Source organism: Pinus tabuliformis, chromosome 7, assembly GCF_031772625.1.
Source record: "Pinus tabuliformis cultivar Carrire ecotype Pingquan chromosome 7, CPIR1, whole genome shotgun sequence".
Classification (NCBI taxonomy): domain Eukaryota; kingdom Viridiplantae; phylum Streptophyta; class Pinopsida; order Pinales; family Pinaceae; genus Pinus; species Pinus tabuliformis.
The window spans coordinates 86,523,045-86,530,839 of NC_142293.1; positions in this window are offsets into that span (position 1 = coordinate 86,523,045).

Sequence of the window (7,795 nt, forward strand, 5' to 3'; positions counted from 1 at the left end):
GATGCCAGCCTCTTTACAAAAATCATGGAACTCATTAGATTCATATTCAGTCCCATTGTTAGTTCTTAAGATCTTGATCTTCTTTTCGGTTTGATTCTCGATTAGGGCTTTGAAGTGTCGAAACCAAGGGAACACTTCATCCTTCTTTTTCAAGAAGTATATCCATGTCTTTCGAGAATGGTCATCTGTAAAAGTGAGATAATATGAGTATCCTCCCAAGGAGTTCATAGGCATCATACCTGATATGTCTGAGTGAACTAGATGTAATATATCGGAAGTCTTTCTTTGACTTGAAGGGAATGGTCCCCTTTTGAGCTTTCCTTCAGCACATCCCAGACATACACCTTCTTTCTCTACTTGGAATTCAAGCATCCCTGTTACCATCTGTCTTACATCGGGTAGAGCTTCGTAATGAAGGTGGGAAAGCCTCCGATGCTAAAGTTTGGACTGAAGCGTTGTGTCACAAGACATGACACCTAGTGGACTTCCACCGACTTGATATAAAGAATCAACTCGAAACCCAAGAGTGAAAGCATCTTAAACATTATTTTTCCATATGCGTACCTTACCATCGCTGAAGGTTACCTTATAGCCTTTGTCTTCCATTGCCAAGATGGATACCAGGTTCTTTTTGAGGTCAGGTACATATAATACATCTTGTAAGTGAATCGTATTACCTTGATTCAGTTTAAGAGAAACATTGCCTACACCTTTCACTGGGTATTTCATGTCATCTCCAAGGACAATTTCCAGGTTAGTTTCTTTCTCTACCAGATTATAGAGTACTTCTTTGTAACCAGTGAAGTGTCTTGAGGCACCACTATCAATGAGCCAAATTCCCATTGAGTCCGAAGGAGCAGAGGTAGATAGAGCAGCTGGTAGATAATATTCAGCTTGCTTATCGTCAACAGTGTTAGATTCATACCTGGAATTTCTAGCCTTCTTGAATGGTTGCCCTCTTCCTTGATTTCCCACATTCCTTTTTCCTTTGTTGTTGAATTCTCCATTCCTTTGATTACCATGTGAGGGATTTTGATCATTGGCACGGTGAGAGTCCTTTCTATCAGGGCATTCCCTTGCATAGTGACCTACTTTATTGCAAATGAAACATCGTCCTTTTCTTCCACCCTTAAATCCAGCCTTTCTTTTCGATTTAGACTCAGAATTATTTCTTTCCTTTGCATGAGAAGAAAAATCAGCAGGAGGACCTTTAGGAAAGGGCATTTCCTGCTCTTCTACCCTTGTTTGTTCTTGAATGCATCTAGCCATTAATTCCTCGAAACTAGGAATTACATTATTGTTCAGAAGAGTAGTCCTGAACACATACCATTCAGATGGTAATCCTCCAAGAGTTGTGAGTGTTATAGACATTTTTGTGCCTTAGATCTCCAAGCATGAAATGTCCATAAACCAAGGGCTCCTAAGTCCCTAAAAGTGTTGTTCTAACCCCTTGAGGAACAAGGTCAACAAATTACAGCTTCTCCCAGAAGTTCTCCACCAGAAACTGCTCAGAATAAGTCAAAACAGGATCATTTCAGCTGCTCCACTGGCTAAGTGCATTGCATATCACCTAAATCCACTGGCTAGGTGCGTTGCAACGCACCTAAATGCACTATGAGGGTGCGTTGGGCGAAAAATGACAAATGGCAATGTCATTCCGCGAGGTGGAGAGACAATGGAAGCTTCCAGAATCTTCTCCTATGACACTTGCCTCACTGAATTCGACCAAGGATGAGTAAGAGGCCTTCAGTCTCCAAGTGGAAGCAAGAACTGACAGAGAGAAGACACTAATCAAATCACAAGCTGACTCATCCTCCTTACACACAAATATATATGGATCCCTCATCCCAAAGATCCAGAGGCTGGAATTTTGCACATTGTAAGGAATTTCTGTTGGTTTTGAGATAAACATCAGAGTATTGGGTGATCTATGCTTTGTTGGAGGTGAAGAGGGGCTTCTTTGCTGGGAGGTTGATGCTGGGTCAGGAACCATCGGTTGTAACTCCTCCTGGATCTTCTTGTTTATCAATAAAAACTATTTGAGTTTCTCCTCCATGCTTTTGTATCATTGATGCTTGTTACATTTGTATGGTTAATTTAAATCTGATCCTAAGTTGTTTATGAATATAGATCCATGTCTTTGTATAGTTTTCTTCTTCTGTGATCTTACAGGTACTTGGTGAAGCTGGGCAAGTAAGGGAGCAGGTAGCTGGAAGTTGTCAAAGAAGAGAGGGATTGAATCAAAGGATTAGCGCAAGGCACAGGTTGGTTATTTCTACTCCTCTCTATTTATAGTTCATAAAGGAAATACAAAAGTAGTTTTCTCTGTTTGTTTCTAAGGCAGCTGTCACACCTTAGTGGGATAGAGCAGTTCTAAATAGACACTTTTCCCGGTAACAAAATGGTGACTCCGCTGGGGAGAATGTCTAATTAGTTTGTTTGTGTATCTCTTGTTGTTTGTTTCATAAACTTATAAGTAGCATTCGAACTGCATTTGCCGTAGCAAATGCAAAGTAGACATCTGTTGCTTCAATCCATTCACTGGATCTATTTATGATTTGAACAGCTGATTCACAGACTATCTGATTGCCCTTGTCATAGCTCTTAGACCGTCCTTAGATCTACCCCTGATTGTGCATTACTGATTGCTTTTACTCGGCCAAAAACCAAAGACTAAACTGTAAACTGTGATCCAGAACCCAGACAGATTCTCGTTTCTGGCCCAGCGTAGGTACTGTGAAGGGATCCTGCATTTCAACGCACTTCTCGAAAGGCCAACCTGCGCTGCAATGCAGTTTCTCTGTGTTACAGGTGCACTGATCAGACTAGCCCTGTGCAGCTGAGGTTCTTGTGCTTCATTCTTTCCAGTTTTGTCTCTGAATTTTGCAGCCTGTGATCAGTATATGTCTGTTTAAAACCCCTTTTCCTTGTTGTTATTCCACCTCCTTTGTACAAAAGAACTGTAGATGTTTTTGTGTGTTTGTTGAGTCGTTTACAGTTTTCCATTGCAAAAGTACAATAATCGTACTGTCGTCCTTTGATTTATATTTGTCGCAAGTGTCGATTTCGATCATAGGAGAAAGCTTGATTGCTGTTGATGGTCGATTATACTTTTACTATTGCCTTTGGTCTGAATTTTTGTTTTTCTAGTGTCAAAACGAGTATTCATTTCAAAATCGTAAAGTGTCGTAATCGTCTCTATCTTTTGATTTCGAAAAGAAGCTTGTTTGTGTTTGTCGCTTGAAAGAAAATTCTGATTTGTACATCAACTTTCTTTTTAGCATCAATACTAAGAAATTAGAAAACAAATACATGCATGTGCATTTGCATATAGACAGTCTGTTTGGCTTGATTTAGGAAAGTGCATTTACAGTGTGCTCTTTGCTCTTTGTGAAAAGATTGTGTCTTTCTTTTCCCCTAGTAGCTAGGATTTTCATTGCAGAAAAGAGATAAAAGATTGTTTATCATCTTTAGATTGCATTTTAGGAATTACATCTACATCCCGTGGTGAACCCAAAAGGCAAACTTCATAAGCAAGATCAACTTAAAATAAATTCAATGAATCTAACAACGCTTTGGAACTTAACGCACAACATTTAGAGGTCTAGGCTAGAGACGTATTCTGGCGTCGTAAATCCTGGTAACTGTTGTCCTCACGATGGTTGGGTGATTCCTCCACTTTGAGACGATAAGTGCCAGTACGGACTTGTGCTGCCACGTACCGTCGAGTATATTTTGGGAGACCCCTATAGGCTTAAATCCTTTATCCATAGGAAGCTGTGTCTGCCGCCCTACTGATCGCAATGCACTGAACACAACATTTGGGAAGATTGACTGCCGTACCGTAAAAATTATTCTGCAGTTTTGCGATTGGTTTGGTACTCCCTCTACCTAGACCTCCAGAGCAGTCCCTTTCGTTCATTTTCAGACTCCTTAACGGAAAAGGTCCATCTGAGCACTTGTCACTTCAGGCTCATTAAAAATCGAAGGAGACTAGAGTCATCTTTTGTTTTTTCTCGGCTCTTAAAAACTGAAAAAACAAGTTGTGTCAAAGCGCCTAAAATTCATTTAATTCAGAAACATACCTTCCCTTTATTTTAGTTGATCGAGTAATCCGCAATCGTGGAAGAAAGTCAATTGAAACCCCGTCGTTCGCGGAGGCTTACGAGTCAACCGTCTTTGTCTCCGGAATCGAAACCAGTACGGACAAAGCGAACTTGTTTAACCGGTTCCAAATCTCCTATCAAAGTTAGAACAAGTGTTCCAACGACATCAGAGACTCCGGTTACTCCAAACATTTCTGGAATCCCTGCCTCTACAGAAGAAGTTCAACAGCCACAGAAGGACAGTGATACTGATCCTAGTTTGAGAATAAACACTTGTGTTACCGAACCAGTTCCATCTACAACCAGTTTGGAGAGTCTTACTCTTCAAACATCTGTTGTTGCCGATTTCACACCTTCTTCGGCACCAGAAATATTTTACGGACCTGATGGTCTTCCCCTTCCACCTGGTCTAATTGCAATAGAAGAAATTGTAGAATATCCTCAAACAAGTACTCCAACGAACTTTGGAGTCGGGATCACTCTATATCCTTCTTCATCAGAAGTTAGTCTACCACCAGCGGAAGCTCCCGTAGAATCGCTAGGTAATCTTTTGGATAGAATACAAATGTTTGAACAACCGTCAACATCTAGGACTGTGTCATCTGACACAACGACGGCATAACTCCCTGCTATCACTCCGACAATGTTCGTCGGTATACCATCTGTCCCGACTAGCTCTCAACCGCTAGAAGGAGCCCACTCAGGGGCTATTTCGACAGTATGGTCCGTTCCTGTTTGTTCATCCGAAAGAATATCCGTAAACTCTTATGTTGAGTCTCAACAATTTGATCCATTTGGAGGTCAATTTGGGCAGTCCGGTCCCCAAGGGCAAACAATTCCCTTGAGTTCTGGATTACCACCGTATGGGGGCCAGTATACCCTTTCATTATCCCCTCCGGGAGGATATCCATACAGGAGTTCACAACAACATTCAAGTTATACTGGAATTACCTCAAGTGGTTGGGTACCTATACTACCTCAACAACCAAGAGTTGTGTATTTGATGCAACAATGCGTACCTATGTCGAACATCCCGACTACGCCAGCTATTGTGACGGTGTCGCAAGTTCAAACGCTGCCTGTTGTATGCCAACCTCAGGTTTCTCAGGTTGTAATGCAATAGCCCCTTGACCCTATGACTCAACCACAATCGTTGACTAGTGGAGCGACACAGGTCCAGACGGGTACAATTACCCCTCACCTTGGTCAAACAGTTAGTATCGCGCAACAACACATGGCTTCACAACCATGGCTGGTGAAATACCAACAACCGCCATTCCAACAAGTATACCAAGGTCCTGAGCAGCAAATCTTTGCGAACAGTGGACAGCCGTACATTCAAAACGGTCAAAATCAACCATTTTACAATGGTCATGTCCACCAACCTTACCAAACATACCAGCATCAAATGCATTATGCCGGTATGCAAAGACCAACTGCTCAGGCGATTCCATCTTATCCTGGGTATGCTTCGCCTAACCTGAATTAACAGTTACCCTTCGTGGCAACCTTAGAGTTACCTGATTTAAATCGGTTAAAAAACGATCCAATTGCTTACGCCCCTTGGTGGCCAGCGATTCCGCATAAACTTCCATCAGATATTCCTAAATTTAATGGAAATCTGGGTGAAGATCCATCGAATCACGTGATGACCTTTCATCTATGGTGTTCATCAAACACCCTAAATGATGATTCGATAAGACTTCGCCTCTTTCAGAGGACGTTAACGGGTCCGGAGGCAAAATGGTACATTGAATTACCTAGAGCTTCATTTGACAACTTCAGTACCTTAGCCACAACCTTTTTAACCCATTTTCAATTACCAATAAGGTACGAAACGGGAACATAACTTCTTACCAACTTCAAACAGACAACGGCCACTCACATATCTGATCATATACATGAGTGGCGACGTCGTCGTAGGATGGTAAAAACGTACGTCCCTAATCAGCTCTTAGCTGAATGGTTTGTCAATTCATTACTACCTTCCATCACGGAAGATGTGGCAAAGGGGGGAGTCGTAACAGAAGAGCAAGTTATTGCTCGTGCACAATATCTGGACTTGATTTACACTCAGTCTGGCATGCTCTACGACAAAATACCTGACACCCCTAGACCGGAATTCTCAATTCCTCCTCCTCCTAAATCAAACAATGACTCTCATGCCGACGATGGCGTGATTGGCACGACGGACACGAAATCGAAAAAGGCTACATCCAAAAAGGCCCGTAATATTTCAGGTCAAAATGCAAAAGACGAGCTTCTTGCTTCAGAAGTAAATGTCGTATCGATGGACAAAGGCAAAGAAACCAAACAACCAGGAAGTAAGAAGAAAGGCAAAGGGAAGAAGAAAAAACAATAAGAATCATCACCTGAAAAATATTCTTCAAACCCTCTTGGAAATAGGAAACCAAAAACTCCGTGCTTTATATGTGAAGAGGATCATCGGACAACAGATTGTCCACACAGAGCTGAGGTCAAAAATTCTTCAAGAATTCAAAAACCTCCGCAGTATTAACTGATCCGTTTCCAAATCCAGGAACAAATCTGGTTGAAAGTGGAAATGCTTCCCCGTCTCAAGTGCTAATGTTGTCGGTTTCAAAACAACAAAATGATGCTTTGATATCGACAAGGAACAAAGATTATGGGAATCCACAGCTGTCGAACAACAAGGATAAAGATCAACCAAGTAGTTCGACAACAACTTCGACAGAAGTTGTGCCACCCACCATCCCTGAATTAACGATAAAACCACCAAAGGGATTAGTACACAAGTCGACATTTAAGCCCCGCACTAGAGCGGCACAACATTATAACATAGTGGAAGATTTGGCCCAATCGCCATCCACTATGTCGACTCTTGAAGTACTACAAAATTTCCCATCCCAAAGGTAGGCTTTATTATCAGCCATTGGTGGGATTGACCCAAAGGATTCCAATCTTGTATCCTTCGATCATAAAGGATACGATCCTCAGTTACCAGCTCCACTAGCTTTCCTTGTTCAAGTGAAAGCCCTCAACAAAACTGTTCATCGAACAATTATTGATGAGGGGGCATCTACATGCATTATGTCAATGAGTTGCTGGAAAACTTTAGGATCTCCAACCTTGTCGCGATCTTTGACGACATTAAAAGCATTCGATGGAAGGACATATACCCCATATGGTATCCTAAATAACTTGAAAGTTGAACTAGGAGGGAAAACGGTAGAAATAGATGTTGAAGTCATCGATGGGAATCTTGATTACAACATACTACTAGGACGACCATGGATATATGCCATGGCAGCTGTTGTGTCGACCTATTTTAGGAAGATTTCATTTCCCTTTCAAGGAGGGATTACAATCGTCTGTCAACAAAACTTCCTCCCCAATGGTTCTCAAGTTACGGGAAGCATTCCCATGATCCATGGAAGCCCCCATTCGCTTCAGAATATCAGAGTAGGCCTACTAAAAGATCTTATACTAATGGGAACTTTCGCTCTTCCACCTCCAATCAATCAGGCGGAAGTAGCATCGATAGGAACCTGCAACATGATATCTTCTACAAAGATCTCAAAAAATGATATCGACATGGATCATGCAGTGGTTTTTCCCCCAAGACCAACGGAAATATTGTAGCAATCATTGTTCCTAGCATGGGAGGTATACCCAAATCAACGCTCATCAAGCGTTTGGATAGATAGGTC